This window comes from Zalophus californianus, chromosome 1 (genome assembly GCF_009762305.2).
Source record: "Zalophus californianus isolate mZalCal1 chromosome 1, mZalCal1.pri.v2, whole genome shotgun sequence".
NCBI lineage: Eukaryota > Metazoa > Chordata > Mammalia > Carnivora > Otariidae > Zalophus > Zalophus californianus.
Window position 1 is genome coordinate 1,308,419 of NC_045595.1, and position 14,653 is coordinate 1,323,071.

The following is a 14,653-nucleotide window of genomic DNA, read 5'->3' on the forward strand; positions in this document are numbered from 1 at the left end:
AAGCAGACCTTGAATGGGGCCTCTGTTCGTGGATCCTGCCACGGCCAGCTTCATCGGGCACACAGCCCAGGGGGTCATCCAGGGCCCCATGTTTGATTTAATGCTCTGCTGTCACCATCTTGAGATTTGTAATAATTTTGGAACAAGGGACTCCACGCTTTAATTTTGCACTGTCCCCTGCTTCTCATGACAACCCCCAGCCTCAACCACTTACTCTTCCTTACCCTTTAGAATCCAATCTCCACCAAATTTAATCGGGTGTCTTGGAGCCTTTGCTTAAAGCCTTTCAGGGGCTTCCTTCCATTGATAGCCAGTGCTCTTCCCCTGGGGACAACCTCTACCCTGGGGATGAGGACACAGCCCGGGGCATCCTGCAGCTCTACACCTCCCAGCCCCACCTCACAGGATGTGCTCCCATCAGCAGCCTTGGCCACTGGATTTTTTTTTAAAGATTTTATTTATTTATTTATTTGAGAGAGCGAGAATGAGAGAGAGAGAGAGAGCACGTGGGGGGGAGGGTCAGAGGAAGAAGCAGACTCCCTGCTGAGCAGGGAGCCCGATGTGGGACTCGATCCCGGGACTCCAGGATCATGACCTGAGCCGAAGGCAGTCGCTTAACCAACTGAGCCACCCAGGCGCCCATTGGCCACTGGATTTAATAAAAATGCCACCTTGTGCACGAGTTCATGCCTCTGCTCTTTTGGGGAGAGAAATTGACCCAAGGCCAAACCATGCAACTTATAGCCATGGACAAAGGCAGCCCAAAACCTGGGGATAATTTTTTTTTTCATTCTAAAAGTAACATATGAAAAATAAAGGCGGGATGGGGCGCCTGGGTGGCTCAGTCGTTAAGCGTCTGCCTTCGGCTCAGGTCATGGTCCCAGGGTCCTGGGATCAAGCCCGGCATCGGGCTCCCTGCTCCGCGGGGGGCCTGCTTCTCCCTCCCCCACTTCCCCTGCTTGTGTTCCCTCTCTCGCTGTGTCTCTCTCCGTCAAATAAATAAATAAAATCTTTTTAAAAAAAAAGAAAAAGAAAAAGAAAGGCGGGAATCTTGGAAACGCCAGAAAAATACGGAAAAGCACATGACTATCACCTACTGTCTTACTATCCCAAAGTAACTAGTGTTAACACTTTAGTGTATTTTTTGTTGGCTTTTTTTTTCTTGTTTTTTTTTTTACAAAGAGTAGCGTCTCTCTTTTTTTTAAGCTTTTATTTATTTTTGAGAGAGAGAGTGAGAGAGCACGAGATGGGGGAGGGTCAGAGGGAGAAGCAGACCCCCCGCTGAGCAGGGAGCCCCATGCAGGACTCGATCCCGGGACTCCAGGATCATGACCCAAGCCGAAGGCAGTCACTTAACCAACTGAGCCACCCAGGCGCCTGAGTTACATCTTTTTATATAGTTGGGATGACCCTGAATCTAACTCATGTGGTAAGAGGATACCAGACTTTTTATGTGGGGACGCTGAGAAGTGGTTCATCTGAATAAATCAGGCCTGGATATACTATAATCCTTGTTCTTGCCTTTTGAAGATAATTATGGATTCATGGCATTCAGACTAGTTAGTTTTAATTAATTGTAATCATGATGGATGAAGGCTACTTCTATGTGGGCTCCTGTGTGCCTTCAGCACCCCCAGAACATGGAGAAGCACCCCTGGCCTTCTCACAATGACATAGTCCAGGCCCGTAGTGCACCTTCCCGGCCCCGAAACACAAAACCAGCTATTCTCCAGAAAACCCTCATTCCCTAGGGGTGGAGAAGAGTATCCGTGACTGCATTTTTAGTATCGGAGACACCTCTTCCATTACTGCATGCTAATTTTTGGTGCAAAACTGTTTAATGGCTACCTGAGTGATCGGGTAGAAATGATCGATTTTGAAGAGTGTGAGTTCATATTGTTATTTCCACTTTAGCTCTAACAATACTCTATAACAGGTATCCTCAGCAAATATGGCCTGCCTGAGCGCTTGACCTGGCCCACGACTTGTTGTTGTAAATAAAGTTTTATTGGCACACAGCCATGCCCATTCATTTGCAAGTTGTCTATGCCTGCTTCCCAGTTTCCAGGACAGATTTGAGTAGTTACCATGGAGCCCCAAAGGGCAGGCAAATCCCTTTACAGAAAACATTTGCAGGGGTGCCTGAGTGGCTCAGATGGTTAAGCGTCTGCCTTCGGCTCAGGTCATGATCCCAGGGTCCTGGGATCGAGCCCCGCATCGGGCTCCCTGCTCCATGGGAGCCTGCTTCTCCCTCTGCCTCTGCCTTTCTCTCTCTCTCTCTCTCTCTCTGACTCTCATGAATAAATAAAGAAAACATTAAAAAAAAAGTCTGAAACTGCTAAAATAAAAATTATTAAAAAAAAAAAACATTTGCAGACCCTCCTCAATAGATACCTACCTAGGGGTGCCTGGGTGGCTCAGTCGTTAAGCGTCTGCCTTCGGCTCAGGTCATGGTCCCAGGGTCCCGGGATCGAGCCCTGCGTCGGGCTCCCTGCTCAGTGGGAAGCCTGCTTCTCCCTCTCCCACCCCCCCTACTTGTGTTCCCTCTCTCACTGTATCTCTCTCTGTCAAATAAATAAAAAAATCTTTAAAAAAAAATAGATACCGGGCACATGGGTGGCTCAGTTGGTTAAGCGACTGCCTTCGGCTCAGGTCATGATCCTGGAGTCCCGGGGTCGAGTCCCGCATCGGGTTCCCTGCTCAGCAGGGGGGTCTGCTTCTCCCTCTGACCCTCCCCCCTCTCATGTGCTCTCTCTCTCTCTCTCATTCTCACTCTCTCAAAATAAATAATAAATAAATCTTTAAAAAAAATAGATACCTACCGAGATTTTTAGCCCCTCACCCGAAATATAATTTTACCTTTTTCTTTTATCATTTGGTGAACCATGTAAGTTTCTGAAGATCCTGATTATAACTTGTGTAATCTCATATTCATTTTATCTGTCAGCATAAAATACAAGGACAGACCCTAGTAGTAATATCAACAGTCTCTACAATCCCTGTGGGTTGGAGATTAAGATCTAAGATCACAGGAGCTATGGAGGTGGGTGTGAATGACTGGCCTGCTGTTTGGTTCAAGGGACTGGGCATGTGACCAGTCCTGGCCGATGAGTGTGTATGAGATTCCCAAGGATGCTGTAACAAACTATCACCAGCACATTTACTCTCTGGACAATTCTGGAGGTCAGAAGGCTGATGTGGTCTCATGGGGCTAAAATCAAGGTGCAGTGTTGGTTTGCAAACAGGCCCCTGTACATGCTGGGCAAGGAGAAACTGAAGGAAGGGATGGGCCATTCCAGATGGGTAGATGGGTTTATGAGCAAGGGAACATCCTTCCAAGGCTTCTCTAGCGCCCTGTACCCGCCCGCCCGAATCTTAAAGCTCATATAAAGGCCTGAACTGAGTACCATCCAGATGGTCGGTCTCAACACCGCCTCACTGTCTCAGGGCTGTGTCCTTGGGCAGCTTCGAAAGCAGGGAAGGCCAGGGGACCACACCTTCCCAGCACAAGGGAGGAGGATGGAGCCTCCAAGTGCCCGGGGCCCGCTCACAGGTCGACCAGCACCACAACCTCTCAACGCCCCCTCCATCGGGCGGACAGGGCTGGCTCCTTCCGGAGGCGCCCTGGAAGAGTCCATTTCCTGCCCGTCTCCAGCTGCTTCTGTGGTTGTCTCATTCTGACCTCTGCTTCCGTTGCCCTGTCTCCTCCAACCCTGACCCCCCTGCCCACTCTTATAAGGACCCTGTCAGATCATTGGACCCTCTGGGGAATACAGGGTCACCCTCATTGAGGGTGCTCAACTTAATCCCATCTGCAAGGTGCCTTTTGCCATGGGAGGTAACAGATTCTAGGGGTTAGGACATGAACATCTGTGGGGGGTGTTATTCTGCCCCCCACAGGGGGAATGGAATGCTCTCGATCTTCGTAGAGGCTCCTGGTGCACTGATGTGTGCATTCATTCGTTAAAGCTCAGCAAATGTATACCGAAGATTTATGAAAGTCATTGTGAACTTTACTTCAAAAGAAAAAATGTAAACAAAATTCACGAACTCTTTGTGAATCGTACGCTAACGGTATGCACGCCAAATTATTCAGGGGGCAGCGGACTGATGTCTGCAACCATGAAATGCGACCAACACGAGTCAGAGCCATGGAGGGACGCTGAGCCGGAGACGTGGGAGGCATAGCAGAAGGGCAATGGTAGAATTCATGTTTGGGTAGGTGGTGTGCACTGCAAAATTATTTAAACTTGGCTGTATGTTTGGAAATTTTCAAAATCAAATGCTGGTGGGGAAAAAAAGTCAAATTGTTTTCCAGCATTTGGGGCTGGGGCTCGCGCTCTTGCGGCAGAGACCGCAAGTGCCAGGGCGGGTTCTAGCCATAGCGCATGAGGCGCATGAGGCGCATGGGGCGCAGAGGGCTCCAGCTCTGGGGCTCCCCGCCCCGGCCTTGGCTAGGCCCCAAAAGCGAGGACAAGGAGGCTGTCCTCGAGGCTCCCTGGAGTCAGGTTTCCCTGCAGCTGCTGCGGGAATCACAGGCCCCAAGATGGTTTGCGGGGCGGGGGTGGGGGTGGGGTGGCTCGCGTGTTCCAAGAACTGCGGGTGGGTGCTCCCCCGGCTCCACACGTTGCTTAGTCTGTTGATGACTGGAGTCCCTGCTGGCGCACTGGTTTCCCGGCTGATTTCCGGCCTCTGGGCGCTTGGCCGGGTCGCTGCAGTGCATTGCGTTGTTTTCTTTTTAACGCGATTATTCTCTTACTCGTGTTTATTGTTCTGTTTTCTGTATGTGCTTGCTTAGCCCTGAACCAGGAACAACAGGGTCAGCTTCCGGAAGTGGGCTGGAACAATACAGCAAGTGCTCAAAATGACGTCCCGAGAAATTTCCACTGCAGGGGGTTTTGAAGTTTTAACCCAAATGACACCTGTCTGGCCAGCACACCAGCAGCTGCCCGAGGTCACGTGTGCTCCAATAATAGGAACAGAGGCCAGAGAGGTTCTGAGATTTGCCGGGGGCCCTGGCCTCTTCCTCAGCTTTACAGAGATCCTGGGTGTTTGGCTGACCTACAGACACGGGCACCAGAAAGATCCTCGTGCTAATCCTAGTGGAATCCTTTGATGAGAAAACAAGGAACATCTTTCACGTTCTGATCTCGTTCACTTTCTCCAAGCTCAGCTAACCTGTGTAAGGAAGCAGGTAAGGAAGCTGAAAAGTTACATTACTGACGGGGAAATTATGTATTTGTACCGCTTTCGTTTCTCTAAATGTTTTTCTTTTTCCCATTGCTGAAAAAGAAAAAAATCAAAACTTGTGGTCTCCGCCGAGTCTCAGTGGTACCTGTCCGTTTCTACTGTATTTACCGCGTCTGGCATGGCCCACTGCAGAAAAGCTTTGTATGGCCCTATTGTGCTGCTCATATTGTGAATCTAAATATACAGCTCCCGGGGCTCCTGGGTGGCTCAGGTCATGATCTCAGGGTCCTGGGATCCAGCCCCAGGCTCCCTGCTCAGTGGGGAGCCGGCTTCTCCTTCTCCCTCTGCCCCTCCCCCTGCTCATGCTCTCTCTCTCTCTCTCTCAAATAAATAAATAAAATCTTAAGAAAAAAAGACTATGTGCAGTATCATCCCACTTATGTAAACTTTTAAAAGAGGCAAGACTACATTTATTTAGGCAGCATACTTCTGTGGTCAAACTATAAAGAAGGTGAGAAAGTGATATTCATAAATTTCAAGTTACTGACCCTGGTGGGGGAAGGGAGGACTGGGTCCAGATGGGTTTTATGGTTGGTTGCAGGGGGCGGGGGAGGGCTTCTCAGTCTGGACTGGGGGCATATGTTGGCTTTACGATAACTTGTTAAATTATCTATTTGCATTGCATGCATTTTTCTTTCTTTTTTAAAAAGATTTTATTTATATATTTGACAGAGAGAGACAGGGAGAGAGGGAACACAAGCAGGGGGAGTGGGAGAGGGAGAAGCAGGCTTCCCGCGGAGCAGGAGAACCCCCCCACGCGGGCTCCATCCCAGGACCCCGGGATCATGACCTGAGCCGAAGGCAGACGCTTAACGACTGAGCCACCCAGGCGCCCCAAGAATAAAATCTTTAAAAAAATAAAAATAAGAAGATAAAGTAGGTGATGTTTGATCCACAATGTTGTACCTTGTTGTAACTGCCCTATGGCAGTTAAAAACATATGTTATATAAATAAATTATAAATATAAAATACATATTATATAAATACAATATATATAAATATATATAAATAAGTATATAAATTTCTGAGACCTATTTCTCTTAGCAATGCATAAGGAAATATTCTGAAATGTAAGAAATAAATGTTCACTTTTAATATGTCATTTTTTAAAAAGATTTTATTTATTTGAGCGAGAGAAAGAGAGAAAGTGCATGAGCAGGAGGGAGGGGCTGAGGGAGAGGGAGAAGCAGGCTCCCCTTTGAGCAGGGAGTCCGATTTGGGACTCAGTCCCAGGACCCTGAGATTTCAGGATTCAGGATTTCAGCCGAAGGCAGATGCCTAATGGACTGAGCCACCCAGACGCCCCAAGGTCGTCCGATCTAAACTAATCAGGATGAAACACAAAAACCAGTGAATTGACAGTAATGCTATCTCAGGACCCAGAGGACCTATAGTTGGTCAAGGTAGTTAACCTCCTTTTGAGGTATAATTTACAGTATCTTTCTTTCTTTTTTTTTTTTTTAAAGATTTTATTTATTTATTTGACAGAGAGAGACACAGCGAGAGAGGGAACACAAGCAGGGGGAGTGGGAGGGGGAGAAGCAGGCTTCCCGCTGAGCAGGGAGCCCGATGCGGGGCTCGATCCCAGGACCCTGGGACCATGACCTGAGCCGAAGGCAGACGCTTAACGACTGAGCCACCCAGGCGCCCCTCTTTATTTATTTCTTGAATATCTCACACTTCCATGCCTGGCCAGAGAAGAGAGCAATGCATCTATCAATGAAGGTATTTATGTTTCCAGTTAAAAAAAAAAAAAAAAAGGTCTTGATACATCTGAACACAAATTTTCTTACCTCACACCATACAATTGCAAAATCACAACTCTGTAGCCAGATGCTGAGGACGTCCTGTTTTGGCCCCAACTAGATCAAGTTCCAGAACAGGTGTAACTTCTATGGAGATAGAAATCAGGAAAATGGTTGTCTGGGGAGCGGAGGGAGCTTCCCAGGTGCCAGAATGCTCTAGATCTTGATGGGAATGTGGGCGACATAGTTTCCTGCGTTTGCCTGGACCATCCAGCTGCTCTGAGTTAGGCTCTGTGGGCATCACTGTAAGTCAGCTACATCTCAGCTAAGTTCAGCTGACCTTGAAATGTGATGTTTTTACCTGTGTTCTGGCGTCCTTTGGAAGACAGAGATGAGCGGTGGGAGCTGAAAGTTGAGGGCATTCCGGCCCCAGGGGTGACCAGGGAAGGTCCACAGGCCGTTTGCCTCATCTAACTGACGCTTGGCGCTGTTTGCCAACCCAACACCTGTGCGTGTTCTTGCAGTGCCTCTTTGAGGTGTTAGAATTTCACAGCCAGGGGTCTTTGAACTGCTCCCGGGCCTGTCTATGCTGGTGGTGGCCTCTAGAGGGCGCTGCTGACACAGCCCAGCCCAGGAATTCGGATTCATTTCCGGAGACTACGATTTTTATGAACCCATCAGTGGAGGGCAGGGTGGGATGTCATCTCCCTTATCCCACCGCCCCGACTCTAGGACACCGGGGCTGTCACACAGAAATATATCATTCACACCAAAAATCCCTGACACAAGAAAAAAAAAAAAAAAGGAAAGGTTAGCAAAAAATTTGGGGGGAGCAACTGAAGGGGACCAAGACATGCTACCCCCAAAATATGCCACTTTGGTGTAAGTATTACTTTGAGCTGAGAGCGTCTGAGCTCCTGAAATCCCTTATCTGCCTAAAAACAGAGCCTCCCATGGGGTGCCTGGGTGGCTCAGTCATTAAGCGTCTGCCTTGGGCTCAGGTCATGATCCCGGGGTCCTGGGATCGAGCCCCGCATCGGGCTCCCTGCTCGGCGGGAAGCCTGCTTCTCCCTCTCCCACTCCCCCTGCTTGTGTTCCCTCTCTCGCTGTCAAATAAATAAATAATCTTAAAAATAAGATAAAAACAGAGCCTCCCAAAAGAACTCACTCATCATAAATCCCTTCCGGGGATCAATGTCTCCTCTTGGAGAAGAGAAGCTGGCACCGTTCCCAGTTAGACTTTGTCACAAACTATCATATCTCCCACTTATTCTCCTGAGGGCCCATTTATCATTCCTAAAATTCATTTGCTCTCCCGTAAGTGGCGTTTCTCCCCTCCCTTTTCCCTGTTATGGTGGTATATGAGCTCTCAGATCTGACCGTTCCTTTGCACCTTCACTTCTTTCTGTGATGCCTGAGCACATCAAACTAAAAATAAATAAAGTTGTGTGGCTCCTATTAAAATGTCTTTCATCAGTTTAATTGACAGATCCCCAGTATAGAACCTAAGAGGGTAGAGGAAATGGTTTCCCTCCCCCACACAACTGAAGTTTGCCAGTGACATCAGCTGTGGGTCAATGCTTCCTGGTTCCACTTGGCTTACGTTAGCCTGGGCTGAAGGTGGCAACGTCGCCAACAAGCCAGCCCAGCCTTCTCCTTGACACCCTGGCCCAGGAAGGCCCCTCCCACAAGTGGGTCAGTGACCTGGAACAGGTGAGGACCCCGCTTACTCAGGTGCTGGCGGACTCTGCCTGGATTTAGTCTCATGCCCAGTCAGACCACGGGATTTGCTTGGGCATAGAATGGACTATTCACATGGCCTCCTGAGGTCACGAACTGAGTACGTGACCGGGTTTGGGGGAAGGAAGGAGACATGTTTGCTGGAAGTTCTTCATGAAATTCTCGCTCCCAGCCGTGGCGGTCAGTGGTGCTGAGATCACTAGGTGAGTAGGAAGAGGGGTACGGGGCGCGGGAGTCTCGTCACGCCCGTGGGGCTTGCAGCGCCCCGGTCCAGGGATGAGTCAGAGCACCTCCAAACCCAGGACCACCAGATATGGCCGGGGGGTGCAGCATGAAGTGCCCGGAGCCACCGCCGAAGAGTTCGAGCCCAAAGTGGTACCTGGACTCCCATCAAGGCTTTGAGCCTAACTTCCCACTGATGAGAAATCCCTTGGGCCAGAAAGCAAGCTGAAGGAACTTCAGAAGCCAGGGGACCTGCCAGGAGGTGGTGTCTTGCAGGACAAGGTGCTTAGTCTCTGCGAGAAGCCGGGTGGGGAGGGGGCCAGCTCCTGAAAGCCTGTGTGTACAGTGCTGTCTGAGCGCCCGCCAGCCAGGAGTCCTGGTGACCCAGGCCCATCCTCCTCCGCGGGGGCAGCGGTGGGCGGCCATTCCGGGGGCGGTGGCCACATGGCGCGAAGGGAGCAGACTGACGGGGCCCTGAAGCCGGCGGGCGGCCTGGACCTCGGGCCGCCCGCACAGTCCGCTGCCCTTTACCTGGATGTCTGTTTTTAGGAGGTGCCGCCCGGTGCTTTCCTCATGCTCCCCCCAAGCCGGCACCTTGTGCTTTGCGCCCCCCGAGCGGCCCCCAGGCAGCTGGTACCCACTTTGCTGGACTCAGCGGGAGCCGGGAGAACCTGGGAGTAATGTCGCCATGGGAGCAGCCCTAAGCTGATGACCCACGGGTGTGGGGTGCGACTACCCCGGCTCTCTTGCCCCAGGGGGGACAACTGAGGTGTGACCCTTGCCCTGTCCAGACCTTGTCTGATGTCTGCTGCCCTTGCTCCCCTGCCTTTCCCTTTGGTTCTGCGCCCCCCACCGCGGGGCTTCTGCCCCTCCACACTGCTGGCATGGGGGGCTGCACAGGGGCACCATGCCAGGGGCACCCCAGTGTGACAGCAAGACACCCCCAGACGTGGCCCCGCACACCAGGGGGGCAGTTGCCCCTATGGAGAGGCATCGCCCTACTGGACTTTCCCAGGGAACCCTAACAAAGCCTTCCCACGCGTTCCCGCCTCACCGTGTGCTTCTGGGAGCCTGGCCCAGGAGAGACGGCAAGGGGAAAAACTCCATCGGGGGCCAGTTTCCCAAAGAAGGGGAAGGGCCTCTGAGATTCGGTGTGACAGGTCTGATTAACGCACTGATTTGTTTCGACTCTCAGATTCTTTTTTTTCTTTTTTTAAGATTTTATTTATTTATTTGACAGAGAGAGACACAGCGAGAGGGGAAACACAAGCAGGGGGAGTGGGAGCGGGAGAAGCAGGCTTCCCGCCGAGCAGGGAGCCCGACGCGGGGCTCGATCCCAGGACCCCGGGATCACGACCTGAGCCGAAGGCAGACGCCCAACGACTGAGGCACCCAGGCGCCCCTTGACTCTCAAATTCTGTTCCTACACCAAACTCTTCTAGAGACTGGCCTGCTTAACACTTCACGAGCTCACAGGGTGACGACTGTACTCCGGGAATGTTGACCCGGGATGAGTCTAGAACAGGCGGGAATATTCTGGAATGTTCTTCTGGAAGCACTTTGTGCCGCTCTCAGGAACCACAGGGACTGGGAAATCCTACCCCTCTCCCTCCACCCCTCCTCAGACTTAATCTCTCCCAGGACCTGGCAAATCCAAAGTCCTCTGCATCACGAGATTCTTTATTTCAGAGACCTCGCGTTGGGGTTTGTGTCCTGCCCCCGCGTGTCGTAGAGGGCATCCTCCGAGCTGTGAGAGTCGTAATGTCTCTTTTCGCAAGGCGGCATTTGCAAGGAGGCCAGTGTGGGACTCGTGTTACAGGGACAAGCAGGAAGCCAGCCTCGTCTTGGACGCAGGGAAGACCTTCTAGCTCTGTCTTCCGCTGGTCGTGTGGCATGAAGGAGGTGGCAGGGTGGGCTCGCTTGTCCTCCGAGCCCCCTTCTCTGGAGAGCTCCCAGCCCCCGGCCACCATCCCCTGCTGCAGGGCCATCGTGGCAGAGGCCTGGATACAGCCGAGGCCTGGGTCACCCCCCGGCCTTAGACTGGGCCAGCCTGGAGTGCTGGATATCAGGGCCGAGACTCGACAGAGTGACACACTCCAGGTCCCTTGTCCCTTCTGTCCCACTGGGACTGGTGGCTGCATGCCCGGGAGTGCGGAGAAGTGAGCAGAGGACCTGCCACCCAGGAACGGGGCCAGAGATAAATCTATGTGTTTTGTTGTTGTCGCTTTGGTTTTTGCTTTAACTTTTAAAAATTATTATGATAAAATACACATAACATAAATGTACCACTTTAACCATTTCTGAGTGCACAGCTCCGCGGCACGAAGCCCATTCACACGGTCCTACAACCACCCCACCCGCCGTCTCCAGAACGTTCCGTCTCCCCCCACGGAGACTCTGTCCCCACCCCCTGCCCCAGCCCCGGCTCCCACCCTCTCCTCTCTGTCTCTGTGGACGGGACTCCTCTGGGGACCTCCTGGGAGTGGGGTCCTCCTGCGGAATGTGTCCTTCTGGGTCCGGCTCCTCTCACTGAGCCCGGGGTCCTCGGGGGTCCCTCCGCGTCGTGGCAGGTGTCGGGGTCCCTTCCTTCCTGGGGCTGGAGCGTGTTCCCGCGTGGGGACGGACCGCGCCGTGTGTACCCCTCATCTGCTAATGGACCCTTCTCAGTGCTGTGAGTCATGCTGTTGTGCCTATGTTTCTCCCCCTCAATGGCTTTATTGATACACAATTCACCCATTTTAAGTGTACAATTCAATGTTTTTAGTGTATTCACATAATGTATACCCATCACCACAGTCAATTCCAGAACATTCCATCACCCTAAAGCAAACCCATCCCCATCAGCCATCACTCCCCATCTCCCCCAAGCCCAGCCCCCGGCCCCCGCGAGCCCCCTTCCCGTCCGCGGATGAGCCTGCTCCGGACGTGTCACCCACGTGGACTCACACCCCGTGCGGCCTTCTGTGTCTGGTTCCCTCCCTGAGCGTCGTGGGCTCGGGGCCCGGCCCCAGGGCACACTGTCCAGCAGAGCCCTTCCCAAGTTCCTGGTCCACGGAATCATGAGCAAAATAAAATGGTTGTGTTAAGCTGGTGAGTTTGGGGGTTATTTGTCAGGCAACCACACGTGGACCTCGCCCCTCTTTCCCCTGTCCTGGTTTTGTCCGACGGCTCCCCACAGCAGAATGGGGTGGGTGCCATCCCATCCTTGCCACGCCTCTGGGCGGACCCAGTCTGGCCTTGAACCCCCGACATGAACCCAGCTGCAAAGCCCAGCCCTCATCAGCTCTCCTGAGAAACCTCGCAGGATTGGTTGGGTGCATCTGGGCTAACGGAGGGAGGGCCCGGGGTGCTGGGGTCCCCCAACCCAGAGGGCTGGATGCCAAAGAGGCGAGCCTCCCGGTGACAAGAGGTTGGAGCGGGACTCGCCTCCCGAGCAGCGAGTGGGAGAAGCCGCTGTGGGCAGACACCCTGAGCTGTGCCTGGAGAACCCCCACTCCCCCACCCCCCCCAGTCGTCCGGACACCATCGTCGGACCCCCCCACCCCCGCCCAGCGCAGACACCGGGCATGGAAACCTCTAATTCGCTGGTGGATTTTTCACAAATGTACTTTATATGTTTTCCTTCTGGGAAGTGAAATAGTGGTGCACATCTAGCAAGTATGTGCCGATTTTATTCCAGAAAGAAAGGCAGAGGGAGGGACAGAGGAGTCAGGAGGGAAAGACGGACGGAGACAGGCAGGCAGGGCGAGCGTTCTGAGAGGCAAGGGACCGAGGCGTGCGCTCTTCAGAGCTCCACGGCTCCGGCCGCGTGCACCGCTTCTCTCTCCGTGGGCCAGGGACGTGACTGCTCCGTGCCTCGGTTTCCCCATCTGAACACCGCCTCCTCCTCCCCACTTGCGGTGCCTGCAGTACCCCACTCTGGCCTCAAATGCAGGGCGAGGAGCTCTTCTTTCCCACTGGGCCCCCTGCCTCCACCCCTCACTCCAGGGTGGGGTCCCGGCGACACCCCCCAGGAGCCCACCCCCACTGGCTGTCACGGGCGTGAACTGCGAAGGGAAAAGCTGTGGAAGACAGGGAGGCCCCTCTCCTGGTCCTTTGACACCCCTACCGCACTCTCCCCGGGGCTGCACTGTAGCAAAGCCCGTGTCCTGGTTGTGACATTGTAACAGTTTTGCAAAATGTTACCCCCTGGGGAGACTGGGCGAATCTGCAACTGTCCTGCAAAGGTTCCCAGCACAAGGGAGTGTCCAAGGGACCCACTGTTTGGAGCCCCCCAAGGCCCGCGCTGCCCCGCCCTCGGCCCTGACTCTCCCATTGGCAGCGGCCACGAGCCCGTTTCTGGCCGCTGCGTGCCTGGCGCCAGGCTCAAGTGAAGGAACGTTGTGGGACCAGAGACTGGGCAGGGCTGAGTCACTGAGCTAATTACCTTGGGTCACAAGCTTATGTGGCCCCGGTATCTTCAGGTGCCACCTTGCCCGAGCTGATACGATGCTGGCCGCGCCAAGCTCCTCCCATGTCTGTGGGACTCCGCGACCTGAGCTGGGCAAGCACCCTGTCCCCCCTCCTCGGTGCCCCAGCCTGCTGCTGCCTCACAGGGGGTCACAAAAGGGAAACGGAGTTCGGGGGCAGCTGGAACGCTTCCTGCCACATTCCACATGGGGAAACTGAGTCTCCAGGCGGGAAATGATGGGCAGGACAGAAACCCTGAAGCATCTTGCCGAGGTTGCCACAAATCCCAAACCCTGTGTGGGGAAGAGGGAAATGCCCATTGACAGAGGTATGAATGCAGCCCCGGGTCGGGAACGGACAAGGCCGACGGCACCGCTCTTCCTCACGTTTGTCTTGCTTCTGTCACTCTTCCCTCGTGGGGGAGTCTGACACTGGGGCAGGCAAGGGTTCCCTCCGGAGACAGGACGATTAAGGAGGGCGTCGAGCTGGGGTGGCCCATGGGAGAGCCTGCCACGGGGGTGGGTGACCGAGACAGGAGCAAAACCTGCAGAAGACCCCAGCTCCGGGGGAGACGTCTGTGCGGCCTCACCCGACCCCTTGGGTGATAAATGAGTCCTTGATGCGTTTATTGAACACTGAGCACATCCTACACAGACTCGCTCTGGTCATCTTTTTTTTTTTTTTTAAAGATTTTATTTATTTACTGGAAGAGAGAGACCCAGCGAGAGAGGGAACACAAGCAGGGGGAGGGGGAGAGGGAGAAGCAGGCTTCCCGTGAAGCAGGGAGCCCGACGCGGGGCTCGATCCCAGGACCCTGGGATCATGACCCGAGCCGAAGGCAGACGCTTAACGACTGAGCCACCCAGGCGCCCCTCGCTCTGGTCATCTTTTACCTTTAATCAAGGCCGCAGTTCACAGAACAAATCAGTGGCATGTATTCACTGTGCTGTGTAACCATCACGGCCCTCTAATTCCAAAAAGTTCCGTCACCCCAGGGGAGACACTCTCCCGTCCCCATCAGCCATCACGTCCCGCCCCAGTCTCTGACACCCACAGAGCCCCTGCCTGGCTGTGGATGCTCTTCTACTTTATTTATTTACTTATTTGAGAGAGAGAGAGAGAGAGAGAGAGCGAGCGAGCATGGGGGGAGGGGCAGAGGAAGAAAGAGAATCTCAAGCAGACGCCCCGCTGGGCACAGAGCCGGATGCGGGGCTCGATCCCACAACCCTGAGATCAGGACCTGAGC